At 34.0% G+C, this 18,838-nt stretch overlaps 1 long non-coding RNA gene and 2 pseudogenes across 1 annotated transcript; 1 reads left to right on the top strand and 2 right to left on the bottom strand.

Annotated features, from left to right (window-relative positions):
• Positions 1 to 8,962: 8,962 nt before the first annotated feature.
• LOC112295571 (phenylalanine ammonia-lyase pseudogene) lies at positions 8,963 to 10,375 on the bottom strand (annotated as a pseudogene).
• A 4,709-nt stretch (positions 10,376 to 15,084) lies between these two features.
• Positions 15,085 to 16,704, top strand: LOC112295151 (naringenin-chalcone synthase-like; annotated as a pseudogene).
• A 1,114-nt stretch (positions 16,705 to 17,818) lies between these two features.
• Positions 17,819 to 18,538, bottom strand: LOC149987437 (uncharacterized). Its single transcript, XR_016498162.1, has 2 exons — positions 18,173 to 18,538; positions 17,819 to 17,961 (listed from the first exon to the last, which is right to left on the bottom strand). It is a non-coding gene; the product is annotated as an uncharacterized LOC149987437 (long non-coding RNA).
• Between the last annotated feature and the right edge of the window lie 300 nt (positions 18,539 to 18,838).

The following is an 18,838-nucleotide window of genomic DNA, read 5'->3' as shown; positions in this document are numbered from 1 at the left end:
AAGATCATAGATGGTCATTTTTTGTCTTCTAAAAATATTATATATAAAACTAATCTTATAAATATAGCAATAAATGGTCATAATAGCTTAGTGTTATTAAATATTATTAGATCTTCTTTTAGTTTAGTTATTTTAGATTTATCATAATTAAAAAAATATAATGCTTGGATAGATTGAATTTCTTATAGTATCAATTTATTTTATAGTATAATCTAAATTTCTATTATTCAATTAAAAAGTCATAATTCTAATATAAATAAATTCTTATTTCTATGTGAAAGAGTTTTTATACATGCTACAAAAGAAGGATCATCTTTTTTTATTCATAGAACATCCATTTCTAATGATCAAAAGACTTTAAGGAGCATTCAAATTTAATATAAAGATTATCAAGTTGTTTTTCTTTTTTTTTTTAAAAAAATACATATATTCTTTCAAAGCATCATTCTTTTAATTAGTTGATTGATCCTCAAGAAAAAAATTTGTTGCCATTTTGACCAATCTATAGCTTATTAGAAAATAAATTGATTAAATTCAAGGAATATTTTGATGAAAACTTAGCTAAGAACTTTATATGCCATTTAAAATCTTTGGGAAGAGTTGATATCTTGTTTGTAAAGAAAAAAAATTGATCATTACAAATGTGTATAGATTAGTAAAGAGTCAATAAGATTATTATTAAAAATAGGTATCTTTTACTTTTAATATCAAAATTTCTTGATTAATAGAATTATGTCAATATTTCTATAAAAATAGATCTATAAAGAATATAAAATTTATGCTATACATTTAAAAAAAAAATGATTATATTTTAAAATCAGATATGAATATTTTGAGTACAATGCCATACTATTTGGACTTATAAATAGGCCAACTATTTTTCAACATCTAATGCATAATATTTTATTAAGAATTTTTATATTATTTAATTATTTAATTATTTAATTAATATTTTAAATTATTCTAAGAATACAAAAGAATATAAAATTTATTTTTGTTGTATATTATAAAAACTTAGAGTTGCAAGATTATATGCCAAGATGGAAAAGAATGTATTTCATACTACTCTAATTAACTTTTTAGGATATATCATTTTAAATAATGGCCTTATAGTAGAACCTATGAAAGTTCAAACTATCATAGATTAAAAGATTCTAAGAATAATAAGAAAAATTTAATATATTTAAAATATTTTAAATTTTTATTTGATCTTCTTAAAGAGTTTTTTCAAGTTACTAAAAATTTTAAATTTTGAAAAAATTATTAAGATTTGTATTTAATATTATTTACTGGCCAAAAAAATGATAAGATTTATATAATGTATTTTTTAAATATTCTTACATTGTGCTAAAGGAAAAAAAAATATAACTTTTGATTAACAACAAACTATTCTTTTGAAACTAGAGTAACTTCAACTTTAAATGATGAAATCAATATTGATTGTTGATTCAACCTTTCTTGATTGAATACAATTAAGTATATTTTTAAATATTCTTATTTATGATATTAAAAATAATTCTTCTAAATCTCATAATATATTTAATTTTAAATTAAAAAATAATCCACTATATTTCAAAAGATACTTATATGTTCCAAAAGATAAAGCATAAGTATATACCCTTCGAGCTTGTCATGATTTCTTAGTTGTAGGATATTTTAGATACAATAAAATATTATAATTACTTTCAAGAGATTTTTATTAGTCTCAAATATAGAACATTTTTTTTTTTTTTATAATTATGTAATATTTTTTTAGATCAAAAATCCCTCATCATCAATCTTACAAACTTTTTTAGTTAATACTTATATTAAAATACAACAATTATCTTTTGTTTCCATAGATTTCACCACAAAACTTTCATTCTCAAGTTTTTATGATTCTATATTTGTAATAGTAGATTGCTTTATTAAAATGGTACATTTTGAATCATATACAAAATCTATTATATGTGAAGAAATATTTAAATTTTTTCTTGATAATATTTATTGCTATCATGAATTATCAAAGAATACTATGTTAGATAGAAAAATTTAATTTATATTAAAAATTTTAATTTTTTTTAAATATTAAAAAAAAATATTTAAATTTTTATCCTTCAATTGATAAACAAAAAAAAAAAAAACAAATCAATCAAGTATTGGAGTAGTATTTGAGATATACCATCAATTACCATTAAGATAATTAGATAATATTTTAGCTATTAGCAAAAAATTTCTATAATAATATGATACATTTTTTTATTCAAAATTTACTTAGCTATGCTAATTATGATTATCATCTATAATTTGATGCTTTTGACTTCTTAAAAGTTGATAATCCTAAAACAAAAGATTTAATAAATTATTCATAACAATTACATGCAACAATGAAAGTACAATTCAAAAAACTCGTGAACAACAATAGATCAATGCAAAACCTATTGCAAGGAAAAAGTTTAATTACATGTTGGAAATAAGGTATAATTATTTTATTGTAATACAAAGACCATTTGTCTTTGTGATAAGTTGGACTACGATAGACTTAGACTATTTTCTATTTGTAAATAGATCAATTTAGTTACATATTGATTAGACCTTCTTAAATCTTTAAAAATCCATCTCTTATTCTATGTGTCCTTTTTTAAGTCATACAAGATAGTGAACATATCAATAAGAGGAAAAATACCATCTTCTCCTAAAAAAATAAAAAATAATCAAGAATTTGAGGTAGAAGAGGTCTTAGATTTGAAGCAACATTGAAATAGGTTAGAATATCTTAAATATTAGCATAGATAAGATATTAATAAATATAGAGGGATGTTATTCAAGAATTTATTACAAAAAGTATATGTGACATTTATAATGACAAAAATAATAAAGATAAATCACATGTATATAGATGCAATGTATACATGGCTCACTTCCTTTGAAGCTATATCTATAGAAAATATTTTTAGTTCACAACTTTATTGATGTCACATCCAAGGTGCAATATGCTCCTTCTAAGCTTACTCTTGGATCAAAAAATCTATCCTATATACTCTGATCCTTGACTCCAAATTTGTCCAAGACTATATTCTATCAAGTCTCCCAAATCAAAAACTTTAAACTTGATTTTATATTTTGGCATTCTAATTTCTATATTATAGGTGATTTTTATCCTCAAATCTTGTAAAGATATTATTATTTAATAAAATATAAGCTACTATTAAGAAAATCTTATAAGTACACAAAGTAGGTCAATACATTTTATCAACAATATCTATTAAAATTAAAATAAGGAATTAAAGAATTATTTATTATAAAGAAAAATAGATTTAATAAATATTGTTATATATTTTTTATTATTTTTTGTGGTTTTTTTATATTTTTAAAACTAATTAAATCAAAAAAATTAATAATTAGTAGTTTTAATTCATAAGCTATTGTTTATTGAGTTATCATATGAGGCATTCAAATTGTCACAATTTTCAACTATCTATAGGTGAATACAAAAGCAAGTCTTAGATTGTGCATTTTTTTTCTTCATACCTTCTTTTTTAGTATATTTATTTCTTGGTCCATCTTAAATTGAATTAAATATTGCCATAAATCTACTTTCTTTTTGAAAGAATGCATGCATCCTTTTATATTGTATTTATAGATCTGAAATTCAAGAATGTAATTCATTGAAATGAATCTTTATGCCATAAAATTTAGAAATAAATCTTTGGACCATGTGCTTTTTTGAGCTTTTATATTTGCAACCTTTAATTGAGTTGCAATTGTTTGAAACTATCCAATGTTTCATTAAAGTGTTTTTATTGTAATTTCATTTATTTCATTATTAATTTTATTTTGATAAGTTAATATATTCCAATTATACTTTATATTATATTAGAATATATTAATATTAAAGAAATACAACAAACAAGATAAAAGTAAGTAGAAATCAAAAATATCATATACAAGAAAAATATGGAATGAGATGCCTCTCACTTCCAACAACCTTTATTAATAGGACAAGTTTATATCTATTGTAGTTGAACTTCATCTATAATCATCTTCATCTATCTTTGCTTTATCTAATTAAATCTTTTTTAACTTAGCTACGACTTAAAATCCTAGCCACCACATTTGTAATTTATCTTCATTCTTTTATTACTCTTTGACCATTAGTAAATTATTTAAGATAATTATATCTTATTCTTACTTATCACTTTTACTTTGCTATTGGTCAAAGGCTTTTAAACCTAATACCTTCGCCAATTTTTGATGAATATTTTTTATTAGTACTTTTATTAACAATTCAACAAGCATATCTTCTATTATACAATATTTCATATCAATCACTCCTATTTCAATCTTTTCTTTTATATAGTAAAGTTGAATGTTAATATATTTGGTTCTTGAGCGATGTTTTGGATTCTTTATAAAAAAAGATATTTTTAATTATCACACTTCATTAGAATTGCTTCCAATAGTACAAGTCCAATATCTTTTTAAACTTGTCTTAGCCAAATTGCCTCCATTGTACAATAACTTATTGCCATGTATTCCATTTCCATTAATGATCTTACAATTGTTGGTTGTTCCTTGCAATTCCATGAGATTTTTCTCACTTCAACAAAAAATTAATATTTCATTATCGACCTTCTACCATTTGCATCTTTAGTCCAATCTATACCACAATAACCATGCAATGCAATATTATCTCCTTAAAGGCACAATTTGAAGTTCAAACTTCCTTTCAAGTATCTTATAATCCTTCTAATGGTTGCCTAATGGATTAGACCAGCCTTTGACATGTCTTGGCTTAAAACACTCATAGTATATGTAAGATCCATCTTTGTACCAATCATTGCATATATAAGTGAGTATACTACTATTTTATATTGAATTTCTTTCTTTTTATCTTCAACTTTAGTAAATTCTTCATTTGTAAACTTCATCAACTTCAAATTGGCATCCAAAGGTGTTCCAATGGACTTGCAATCTTTTTTGTTGAATTGTTTCAATACTTTTTGTATGTACTTACTTTGATTCATTATAATAGTCTTATTACTATGATTTCTTACAAACTCCATTCCTAAAAAATAATGGAGTTTTTTCAAATTATTCATTTCATACTTCTTTTTAAACTTTGCCTTCAATCAATCTATCTTCTTCATGGTATTACTGAATATGATTAAATCATCAATATGGAGGATGAAAATCAATATGAATTCATTTGATTGCATCACATATAAAGAATAATTTACATCATTCTTTACAAATCTTACATTCACAAAGAATGTGTCAATATATTGGTACCATACCCTTGATGATTGTTTTAGTCCATATAAGGATTTCTTCAACTTATAAATAAGATGTTTGTTTTTTTCAAAAAATATTTGAGATTAATCTATATAGATGATTTCTTTCAACTTTTCATTCAAAAAAACCATCTTTATATCCATTTGATGCATCTCAAAGTTCATTGTTGTCCTAATTATGACAATGATTCTAATGGTAGTGAATTTGGCCACAAGAATAGATGTCTCATTGAAATCAATATCAGCAACTTGTAAATAGCTTTTAACAATTAATCTTAACTTATATCTCACAACTTTGTCCATTACATTTTTTTGATTCTAATTACCAACTTACAATCAATTAAAGATCGATTTGATGGAAGTTGAATCAATTTCCATATGCCATTGTCCACAAGTAATTTCTACTCTTCTTCCATAGCCTTCTTCCACTTCATAGCATCTATGGACTTCATTATATTATACAAATTCAATAGATCAATGGAAAATATGATATATTTATGTTATATATTTATTTGAAAAAAATATATGATACTTCTATCATTTATCACATGATCTACTTTCTCTCAAAAGATATCTCCTTTCATTTGAAGAAGATTCATCTTCTTACACTTTATGCTTTCTTTCAAGTTTTTTTTCTCTTAAAGCTTGTCTGTTCTCATTTAAAAATTGGTACTCTTCGTCATTATCATTATAATCTTGAGCATTTTTATTATTGGTCCTATAAATTGTAGAAGCATTCTTCTTCATCTTCTTTGTCTCTTCACCTTCATTCACACCTCTACCATCTTCATTGTCATCATCTTGTTCTTCTTTCATTATTGAATTTGAAGATGTATCCACAAATATATTATTACTCCTACTTTAATATATCTCAAAGTACTCACAAGCATTCTTATGCTCCAAAAACTCTAGATCATGATTTTTGATGATCTTCTTGGTATCTCAACATATTAGCTTATATGTCTTAGTACTTTCTTAATATCTAACAAATATACATTTTGTATCTTTTGTATCAAATTTGGACCTTATACAATTTGGTACTTTTGCATAAATAATATATCTAAATAATTTCATGTATGAAACATAAGGTTTCTTCTCATTCCATACTTTTTTTTGGAGTCGCCCATGTAAGTACACTTATAAAATACCTATTCCTTGTATATACTATATTTACCATGAATTTTATCTAAAACTTATGCCCAAGGTGTTAAGTATGTAATATACTCCTTGCCATCTCCAAAATGGTTCAATTTATTTTTTTAGAAATTCTATTTTATTATGGAATTTAAAGAGTTGAGATTTATCTTGTAATGCCTTGGATCTTCAAAAATTCATCAAAATGCTTGATAAGTATTCACTTCTACTGTCCGTACATAACACCTTGATCTTCCACTTACATTGCTTTTCTATAAGTGCTTTAAACTCCTTAAACCTTAAAAAATACTCATTCTTGGATTTGAAGATTAAAATCCACATCTTCTTTAAAAATCATCAATAAATGTGACAAAGTACTTTGCTCTTTCAATTGATGGCATTTTCATTAGTCTACAAATATTTGAATGCATAATTTTCAACAATTTGCTTGCACATGTTATAATTCCATTTAAAAATAAGGCCTTTTGTTGTTTGCCTTAGATACAACCTTTACAAGCAAGAAGCATAGCATTATTGCATGAATGTCAAAGATCCAAGCAACTTACTATAGATTGAAATTTCTTCATGCTCTTAGCATTCAAATGACAAAATTATTGATGTTAAAAGCTAAATTTGTCTTGATTATTTGAAAACTCAACAAATGCAACCACTTCAATTCTATTCACCTTCTTATACTTAATTAAGTAGACATTGCTATCTCTAAAGCCCTTGGCAACATTATCTCCATCGAATGTCTTTACAAAACATTCTTTCTTATCAAATTACACTTTACAACCATACGAAACTAGTTTAGTCACCAAAAAGAGCTTTTCTTAATCTTGGGTACATATAAGACATCTTTCAATTTGATCCTCTTGGTTTATCTTCTTACAAAAATTTCAACTATAATAGAATCCATTCTAATAGCTTGTACCATACCATTATCTTTTATAAAAATATTTGTTGCTAAAATTTCTTTATAAATATTAAATAAATATTTGTATAGAGTTATGTATTTCGTAGCACCTAAATCAACAATGCACTTGGATATGGCAACCATGAAGGTGTCTTCACTTACCATGAATGCAAAATCATCTTCTTCAAATTGCTCATATACATTTTTGATAATCTTTCTATCTCATTTTTTTGTCTTATAGAAATTTCATACAAAATGACTTGATTTTTCACAAATGAAGCAATTTTTTATATTGCTACATTGATTAGAATAGCTTTTCTTGCCTTATCTTCAAAAGAGAGCCAAATCTTCATTTTGAGATTCATTTTCTTTCTTCTTGGTCACTTCATGGGCAAGTCTTGCCGTTACATAGTTCATGGTAAGTTCCTTTAACTTGATGGACTCCAATGCCACAATGAGGTAGTTGTAGGACTTAAAAAGATTTCTAAGCAATGTCATGACAATATCACCTTCTCCTAAACGCTTGTCAACAATTGCTATTGGTTTGCAAGAACCTTTATCTTATTGATATGAGCTAAGAGGTCTTTACTTTCTTCCATCTTGTAAGTGAAGAATTTCTTCCTTGTAAAGATGATGTTGAACAAGTTCTTGCTCTCATATATATTGTAAAGAGTCTTTTATACTTTTGCTGGTTCTTTGCAAGAAATAATGTGAGAAAAATTGGCTTCATCCAAATTAGTGGAAATTATGCCAAAAGCCTTCTTTTCACATCTTTTAAAGTCATTCCTCTCTTCAATATCTACATGTATACTTAGAGACTCTTTACTTTCATCTGTAATGTTTCAAAGGTCCAAGGATGCCAACAAAAGTTCTATTTTGACCTTCCAATGGTAAAAATTACTCCTTCTAAATTTCTCGATCACTTTGAAACCTACGCCTTCACTAGAAGCCATATTTGAGAAGAACTTAATTAAAAAATATTAAAAAAAGAAATCTCTATGTACTCAAAATCACCAAAATAATTTTATACTAGCAAAATTTTAGAATGCTCTCTTATGAATTATTGAGTGCTTTCTCATTCAAAACATTCTTAATTCAAGTTTTGAAGCTTTTAACAAGTGCGAGCACTCTAATGAACCTTACTATTAAATTCTTTCATTCTTTTAAATCAAATATTTCATAATACATACAAAGTAAGTGCAACAACTTCAACAATACAAAAAGATAATATCAAGGTCTTTTTATAAGGTCTTAAACTCACAATCTTAAGAATTAAGAATCCACAAAGTAGTGTTGGAGATCTATGAGGTTAAAATCAGCACCTCCTCATGCCAAAACACAAGTTTAGATCTTACAAATTCTTATATCAACAAACACTATAAGACCTATTCTACACAAATACAACTACTAAAAAATAACATCAACTTATTTGAATGGCATAACAAAAAGTATGTTGGTGCAGAACTTATTAAAGAAATACAATAAGCAAGACACAAGTAAGAAGAAATTAAAAATGTTGCATATAAGAGAAGTATGGAATGAGATGCCTTTCACTTCCAACACTATTTTCTTATAGGAGGAATTTACATCTATTATAGTTGAACTTCATCTATAATCATCTTCATCCATCTTTGTATTATCCAACTAAATTTTTTCTTCTCAAGAAAGAATCTCTACCGCTTCCTATGAGCTCACACCAATCCTAGTGAATTCACATCTTGGTTGTGTTGCTCCCCACTTTTAACATGGGTGGTGACCTAGGTGGCTAGGTAGTTAATTTCAGATAAGTACGAGGTCATGGCTATCTCTGCCCCTTTCATGCCGTAATCCAGGCTGGGGTTGGATCCCCCGCTCAAATTGGACGGTAATCCGTTGCTGTAGTAATCGTTCACAAGTTCGGAGAATTGTGCGAACATGAGCTTAGCGATGGCGGCCAGCGCCAGGCGCATGTTGTCCATAGACACGATGATGGCCGTGCCCTGGAAGTTGCCGCCGTGAAGGGCGATGCCCCTGGCAGCGTCGATGATGGGATTGTCGTTCACAGAGTTGATCTCCCGCTCGATGGCTTGGGTGGTGTTGCGGATGACCTCCACCTGAGGGCCCAGCCACTGCGGGGAAGTTCGCAGCGCGTATCTGTCCTGCTTGGGCTTGCGCAGGGGGTCGGTCTCATTGAACTTGGCGGCAGCCTTCATGAAGGAACTCCCGTCCAGCACCCACTCCATGACAGCCGCAGCTTCCATCTGTCCAGGATGGTGCTTCAGCTTGTGAGTCAGGGGGTCGGCAAATTCAGGCTTTCCCTGAGCGCGGGCAGAACCTCGGCGAGCAACACCGTGATGTTGGCAATCGTAGCACACGGTGAAAGCGAGGGCGGAACCGACTGCGGTGCCGTTGACAAGGGCGAGCCCTTCCTTCGGCGCCAGCTCGAAGGGCTACTCCACGCCTGCGATGCGCAAGGCCTCCAGCGCGGAAACCTCTCGTCCGTCCTCGGTGACAGCTTTCGAATCGGGGCGATCGGTAAGCAGGCCGGCGATATACGACAAGGGGACGAGGTCGCCGGATGACGTGATGGTATCCCGCAAGGGCAACTTGGGGGGTGACGTGCGCGTTGAGTAGCTTCTCCATAGCTTGGAGGATCTCCCAGCGGATGCCAGAATAGCCCTGCATCAGCGTGTTGGTACGCACTAGCATCGCCGCTCGGGCAGTCTCGGATGGCAGGGAGTTACCCTTGCTGAGGACTCCCGCATTCAGGAAGCGGATGAGTTCGCGCTGGAGCTCCACTCCTTGCTACGTGCAACAATGAAAGGTCGCTCCGAACCCGGTGGTAACGCCGTAGATATCACCTCCGCCCATGATCCTGTCGAACACCCAGTGGGAGCTCTCGTCAAGTTCTACTCTTGGCATTGGCAGCATCGAGCACGACATGCACGTCAGGTCTGCCAGCAATGGCTGCTACCTGAGGTACAGTGAGAGTGGCTCCATCGATCGTGACCTGGGTGGCATTTTGGTAAGTGTCGACCATGCGCTTAGTTTCTTCGAGGTGGCTGCATTCCATGGCCTTGGCGGTCTTGGCCCAGTTCAGAGGATCCGCACCATGAACTGCTCCATTACCGAGTAGGTCAATGCAGTAAGGTGATGTGTTATCATCAAGCATCATGTTTGAAGATGCCGCATCAATTTGCTCACCTGATCCGATGACATTAAGCTCCCCAGCTCGTGGTGCCGTTGTTGGTATTGAAGACCTGCAATTACACTATCTGTCGAGATCTACTGGGTGCGCGGAGCTACGCAAGACTGTGATGTACTGAGAGTTCGAAGTCGGGCCTGAACGCCTACTTCAGGAAACAATCTCAACCAAGCAGTAGTAGCAAACTTTGCTGATCTTTCAAGAGATGGGAGGTGAATCAATTACTGAAGGGTGGGATGCAGGCTCTGTCCGGCATTCGCTGCTTGAATGGGCCTCAGGGTGAAGTGAAGCTTAATGAGATTCGGGGAATGCTCTTTATGCAACATAAAGTGTTGTTGTTTTTCCCGATATTTTTGGTGTAGTATTCTGTGAATCCAATAGGTTATGGGCCCACGCTTCGTTGTTCTGTAATACATATTGTTTTTTTAGAGTGCTAGATCAGAGTGTTAATCAAGATCAAAGTGCTAGATTTTGATTAATTCAGTTGTTTTGTTTTCTTTTGTTTTCAAGCAAATAATATCAGAGAGATTGACTTCTTTAAGAGCGATTGATCAAGTGATTAGAGCAATTGAGTGGCTACTCCTGTATTCAGTATATTTTTCAAGTTTTTCATTTGCAGTTTTTAGAAAATTTGCAGTGCTTATTCTTGTTCTCTCGAACATTTTCTTGATTTTACACATATTTCATTTCTCAACTTCCTACTCATTTTCTGTTTCTTATAATTCGATCACGTTGCAATTTGATCACAATGTCTATCGATAAAGATCTAATCGTTCGAGCAAAAGGGTACATCACTCGTATTGATGGCATAGGGTGGAAAGAAACAAAAAGTGCGCAATGGACAGAAGCGGATTATAGCACCTATACTCTATTAATTTTCTCGCACCTCTAACACGAGCAAAACGGCGCAACAAGTTTGGATCAGATGATTAGAAGAGCATGAATTTAAAAACAGTGCCAATGTTTATGAACTATTAGCGACAGTTCTTTGATGCTAGAATTTAACATTGTCAATCCTTTCTAGTTTCATAGCTCAACTGGAACTTACTATGAGCGAGTTGGAGGATTTGGGTGATACAATATTTGCGAATTCCTACATGATATCTAAACTCACTTCAAACCTCCTTGCTAATTTTGACGGATTCTATCAAGTGCATAGGAGAGGACATCAAAGGATGTTCAAAACTTATCCAATCTGAAATTGCATCCGAGAATAGAACACAGGATTTGATTACAAACTCAGAATGATTTAACTACGAAGTCAAGGGCATTTTGAGTTGGACATAGAGGATGTTTCAATGCGAGTAGTTATTGAGGGCAGTCCACTAGTGGGAATTACAATCCTTGCTGATCAATTTCAGGTATGTATCTTAATGAGCCTGTCCAAAATTATTCACGAAACATTTCAGGACCAAGACCTTTGCGGCATCCAGGACCTATGCTGCGGTGTTGAGGCTCTTCTCCAGGGCCACACACTTTATCAAGGCAACCTTACTATCGACCGGATATAATACAGAATAATCAAAATTCTTACTGATCTCAATCTTATCAAAAGATAGAGTTCAGAAATTCAAATATCAATGAAATGAAAAGAAAATCCCGATGTAAATAATTGTGGAATCTTTGGCCATTGGTGGCAAGATTGTTCTCAAAATTTTCAAGAATCAATGCTCAAACCATATGGATTACAATCAGGACAAAATACACAAGCTTCATTTGCAGAATCTTCAAATTCTAGTACTTCTTAGATTTCAGAAGCTCCTTATTTAGAATCAAAAAATTATCATTCTAATGATTTATATCAAGAGCAATATTATGAATTAGATCAAAATGGATTTAATTACAATTCTATTATTACTCAAGTTGATAGTGCACTAGCATTTGCAAGAATTACAGAAGGATGGATAGCTAATAGTGGTGCAAAAGAACATATGACTGACAAGCTTCATTGGTTCATCAATTATAAACCTCTACCAGCAAATGCAATATGGCTTGTTGACACACCTGTTGGACATAAATGTTTTATGATGGAAAAAGAAGATATCAAGATTTTAGATCAATTACCATATTCAACTAAAAGATTTCAAAAGAACTACAAAATATTCAAACATGGCATCTTTATCTTGGCCACTTGCATTACAATATGACAAGAAAGATGGCTATTAATGGTTCAGTAATTGATATTTGACTTAAATTTTTTAAACACCCAAAATTATATTCTGGATTTTGGGTAACTTGCCAAAACCACCAAACATGATATTAGTCCCATGAGTGTGCCATTTCATGGAGGATTATTATATTTTATTTTATTTTAAGATGATTCTACACAATATCGATTTGTTTTCTGTATTTTTCAAAAATTAGAAGCTTTTATATGTTTTCAAAAGGTTTGTAAAACCATATTTAGACACTAGTTATAAGGTTCTTACTTTATGAATGGGCAATGGAGGAGAATTTTGTAATCAACAATTTAATGAATTTTTACATACATAAAGCATAAAATATGAATTAACAATTCCATATACTCCAAAGCAAAATGGGGTTTCAGAAAGAGAGAATTGTATAATTATAGAGGCTATTAGAAGTATGATTTATCAAGCTCATCTTGATCCAACGTTTTGGGCAGAGGTCGTTAACAACATAATTTACATCTTAAATCACACATGTTCTCATCTTCTTCCAAGTATTACTCCTTTTGACGCTTATAGTAAAAAGAAGCCTTTCCTTTTTCATATACAACATTTTGGATGCAAAGTTTATAATCATGTACCTGACAAATTAAGAAAGAAACTTGATGCTAAAAGTTGCATGGGATTATTTATTAAATACTTAAATGAATCAAAAGCTTATCAAATTTGGAATTTAATACATAAAAAAGTAATAATCAGTCAAGATATAATCGTTGATGAATACAATTATAAACAAGAAATATTATCCAAAGAAAATATTATTCAAAGTATAACTTTATTTGAAGTTCTTTTTCGGGAATCTCCTTGAATTTTTCAAGAATCTACGCAACCTTTCTTACTGGAATTAAACATGTCATCTACAAGAACACTTCAAAATTTTATAACCATAGATCTGGATTTTTACAATTCTCAAATACATGAAAGGAATGTGAATAAGGAAAGTATGCATCATGACAATAAACAACATTTCTTAAACCAAAGTTGGTGATTTAAACACATATGTTGGTTTACAAATTAAAAGAAATCGAGCTGCAAAACTTTTATTCATACATCAATGTACTTTTTTAAAAGGATTTTATGTAATTATGGATTTTCAAAATCATCTCCAATTACTATCCCAGTGGATTGTAATTCTATTCTTTGAAGTATTAATTCTGCTAACAACGACTTGGTTGAAAATTTCTCTTTTATAAATACTGGTGATAGTCTTCAGTTTGCCTTTAGAAGAACTCAACCTCATATTACTTACTTTGTAACATCTCACATTTCAAAACAAAATTTACTCAAGCACATTATAATGTTGTAAAACAAATATTTTGATATATTCAAGCCACTTTGGATTTTAAACTTGTTTATGGTGGCACAAATTTATCAAATTTGCTTATTGTATTTACTGATGCTGACTATGTGGTTGATTTGGATGATCAAAAATCACACAGTGGATATATTTTATTTTTAAATGGTGGATCAATTAGTTGGAGATTGAAGAAACTAGAATGTTTAGTTGACAACACAACCTATTCCAAATATATTGCCTCTTACATGGCAGCAAAAGAAATTATTTGATGTTGATAAATGTTAATACATCTTGACTATACTCAAGAAAAACCTACTATTTTATACTTTGATTCACAAAGTACAATAAAATTGGCAGTTAATCCTGAGTTTCATTCCCGCACTAAACATATTGATATTAAATATCACATGATTCAAAAGCAAGTTAAAAATGGAGTTCCACAAATAGATTATATATCTATTAACAAAAATGTAACTGATATTTTTACAAAAGCTCTAGCTCCTGATAGATATTGCGTGCTTTTTTGACTCTATACTCAAGCTAATGCTTTTCTCCATTGAAGTGGGAGAATTAAGACATGTTGTAATATCAATGGAGAAGTTATTATTTAGTGAGAGTTTAGTAACTAGTGTGTTACTAGTAAGAAATAAAAACTTCTCATTGATATGTAAGATTTGACTTGTAATAAAGTGTTGTTGTTTTTCCTGATATTCTTAGTGTAGTATTCTGTGAATCCAATATGAGCCTCCTGGTGCCACATGAAGGATGAGAGTCCTCCAGATTGATTTATGATACAGGGTTGTTGAAATTTAGTTCGCTTGTCATTTACTTCAACACTATGTTAAACTACAATTCCCCTCATGTTCTTGTTGGTGATTCTCAGGTTCTCTGGGGTGGACCCACTTTCTATTGGAGGAAAGTCGGATGCGTGTTCATGTTTGGAAAGACGAAGTGCTGCAATTCTTCGTGGTCTTCAGTCTGACTCTCAGAGTCAGTCACGCTGGTCTGCTGGAATGGATCGTTTCGCTGATGAAAGTGTCAACATCGCGATGCTCTTAAAGGGCACACGCTGTGCATGAAATAGTAGGGCCGATATGAGCTTCACAACGAAAGTCGCCACCCAACCACACCGTCTATCACTTCTCTGGCAATCTCTCCAATCGTTGTACTCAAGTTACGAAAATAAACTAGTTCGTGGCGAAGTAAGAGAGTGGGATGTTCCGCATATCCCAACTGGTAGCATAACTGAATCGGTGCGTAGAACAACCTCTCTTGTTGCAGAATTAGCAAACAGACAAAGTCGAAATACGTTTGGCAGCACAGATTGAGAACTAGAGTGAAGAAATCGACCGAGGTCGTCCAATGGCTTCTGCTGGGGAGGTTACGAGGGCCGCGCTTCCCAGGGGCCAGCCCTGCGCTGAAGGGCCAGCCTGCGTGCTAGGCATCGGGACTGCGGTGCCTCTCGCGGAGTTTTTGCAGAGTGAGTACCCCGATTTCTTCTTCAACATCACCAACTGCGGCGAGAAGGAAGCCCTCAAGGCCAAATTCAAGTGCATCTGTGACAAGTCGGGCATCAAGAAGCGCCATATGTTCCTCACGGAGGAGGTGCTCAAGGCCAACCCAGGCATCTGCACGTACATGGAGCCCTCCCTGAACGTCCGCCACGACGTCGTGGTTGTCCTGGTCCCCAAGCTCGCCGCCGAGGCCGCCCTAAAGGCCATCAAGGAATGATGCAGCTGCAAGTCCAACATTACCCACATCGTCTTCGCCACCACCTCGGGCGTCAACATGCCTGGAGCCGACCACGCCCTGGCCAAGCTGCTCGGCCTGAAGCCCACTGTGAAGCGTATCATGATGTGCCAAACCGGGTATTTTGGCGGTGCATCCGTGCTCAAAGTGGCCAAGGATCTAGCCGAAAACATCAAAGGCGCCAGAGTACGAGCAGTAGCGAGCGAGGTGACCGCAGTCATATACAAAGCCTCGAGCAAGCACCACTTGGACGGGCTTGTGGGCTCAGCTCTGTTCGGCGATGGTGTCTGCGTGTACGTGGTTGGATCCGACCCCAAGCCTGAGGTAGAGAAGCTATTGTTCAAAAAGCACTGGGCTGGAGTGACCATCTTACCAGAGAGTGACGGAGCTATCGATGGACATCTCCCCGAAGCAGGGTTCATCTTCCACCTCATGAAGGATGTACCTGGGCTCATCTTCAAGAACATCAAGAAGTTTTTGAACGAGGCCAGGAAGCCAGTGGGATCACCGGCATGGAACGAGATGTTCTGGGCGGTGCATCCCGAAGGTCCAGCCATTCTCAATCAGGTGGAGGCGAAGCTGAAGCTGACAAAGGACAAGATGCAAGGAAGCAAGGACATATTGTCCGAGTTTGGCAACAGGTCTAGCGCCTCTGTGTTGTTTGTGTTGGATCAGATTCGGCACAAGTTTGTGAAGATGGGTGCGTCCACTTTGGGCGAAGACAGCGAGTTCGGATTCTTTATTGGCTTCGGACCAGGACTGACACTGGAAGTGCTTGTGCTCCGCGCCGCTCCCAACTCCGCTTAGATTCCACCCCACCTCTCCTTTTTACTCCCCATTCTCACCAATTTGTATCATATCATATTATTGCATAGCATAGCATCGAAGTGTGCAATTCAATTTCAATGTATTCCTGAGCTAGAGTTCGCGCTTAATTTTAAAAGAGAAATCAGGTTATCGAATCAACCTACATTCTTACTTCAGCAAGCTCTTTATACACTCAAAAATCTAGGGTTCCATTGTTTCGTATCCAGAACCTAAACGATCTGGCGCCTGTGGGTATATTTCTCTCGCTATGCTAAATTGGCAGTGCATCTACTCTAACGTTCTTATTGTTCCCTCAATTCATTTCTGGAAGACATGAGTTTGGCAATGTATAGTCACAATGCAATCAGAGGTGCAAAGTACAGTTTTATATTGGGGGTTTTTCTTAAGGATTTGACTGTAAATGGACCACTGACATTGGTGTGAAATAATTCTAAAATTTTGGTGGTTTCTATGGTGCGTTGTTTAGTATTTTTGGCTTGGCTTTTTAGCCCTTGATGCAAGTTTTACATGGTAATATGCCAATTGTGATGGATAGGAGGCCAGTGACTACGGCCGGTAATAAAAGGGACATAATCTCTTGTACCAAAGTAAGGTTTTTCTAATATGATTAGAAGTGGTTATGATGTTTACTTCACAGGAGCCTAGCTCTGTGTAGTTTGTGATAGTATTTCCATGGAATCTATACAAACCATTGTTTGCATCTCTTTCGGCTATGGCTATTGACTTTCCAACAGTGTTGCAAATCGTGCACTCATGAATTCTAAGCACAAGTTTTTCTCTGCTAAGTAATCCACTGAGAGGAGATTTTTGTGGGTACCAGGTTATTCAATAACATGATCAACCCTTTAAATTGCACCTTAGGGAAGGCGCATAGCAACCGTTGTTTTGTCTGCAACGTCGTTCTTGGATCTTGGTTTCCATCCCATTGAGACGATCCATCATCCACTTTAAGTACAGAGGATCTGTAATGTTGGTATGAGCCTCAACCTTGGGAACGGCTTTGTGTCAATTCTCCCACGTTGGTTCCTAATGAACAAGAGTGGCCACGGCCTTTGTTGTGACCTCGTCCGTAAGTTTATCCTCTGGAAAACTGGTTCCCAGCTATTAATCCTCCCAAGTGCTGGTTCCCATAATTGGGTCCTCCCAAGTACAAGTTTCAATGCCCACACACACAGTTGCGATGATACGAGTTTTGCTGGTAGCCAGATTGACCACCTTGGTTTTCTGCGCCACCACGATTATAGGGACGCCTGTTGTTGTTTTGGTCACGGTAAGTGAAAAAGCGCTTCGCTCTTCTTTTCTCCACTCTTCCAAACTGAGTGGGCCATCTCCTCACTCAAGAGCAGCATCTCTAGTTCGGAACAGGTGGATAGCTTGTCACCCAATATCATCTGCTTCAAGACTTCGTATTCATTTGGTAAATTTTTCAAAGTGTACCAGACTACAACATTTTTGGGGAGAGGAACATTCACTTCTTCTATCGAATCTGATACCTCTTTCATCTCTATCAAATACTTGTCCATGCTCATGGCGCTAGTTTTTTTCATGGAAAAAAACTTGACCATAAGAGAAACTTTGCGAGGGTTATTGTCAGCCTCATACCTTGATGCTGCCAACAGTCGTATGGGTCTGTGAATCTCTTCATGAGCCGAAATGCTGTGCCTTCTGCATTTGCTTTGAGAGCACTCAAAGCATGTTGTTGCCCTTTGATCTCCTCCATGGACATATGATCTCGGGCAACATGGTGACTTTGCTGTGTAGTGTGTGGTATTGGAGGCTGCATTCTGCGTCGAGGTGTGTTATGCGGAACGATTATTCTGCCCGATTGTCTGCTGGTCATAGCCTGCGAGGTCAGCGCTACCTCTGCCTCTACCAGCCTGCCTAGTGTTACTAGAGAACTCTGACTCGTCCACAACACGTCACAAGCTAAGTGCTGGGCAATGTGCTAAGCAAAGTGTTGGAGAGACTTACGGTCCTTGAAAGGATTGCTCTGATATCATGAAGAACGCTGCAGGGTGATAATGGAATGAGGGAACAATAATGTTCAATTGATAAGCTCATTTACACTGATTTAAGTATTGAGCCCACCTACTAATCCGGGAGTGTGCTCATACGAATGTACCGGATGGGTGAGGGCTAAATGATACAGTAGCTGTCTACAATTTCAAGTTACACGTGGTCTATTTGATTTCTTATTGTTCAACCGATTCAAAATGAGTAAGTGGCTTGTTTTCAAGCCACAGCGTTGGCTTCTTGAAATAGGATTGG

This window comes from Physcomitrium patens, chromosome 18, assembly GCF_059467195.1.
Source record: "Physcomitrium patens ecotype Gransden chromosome 18, ASM5946719v1, whole genome shotgun sequence".
NCBI lineage: Eukaryota > Viridiplantae > Streptophyta > Bryopsida > Funariales > Funariaceae > Physcomitrium > Physcomitrium patens.
This window is presented reverse-complemented; position numbering and strand designations above follow the sequence as displayed.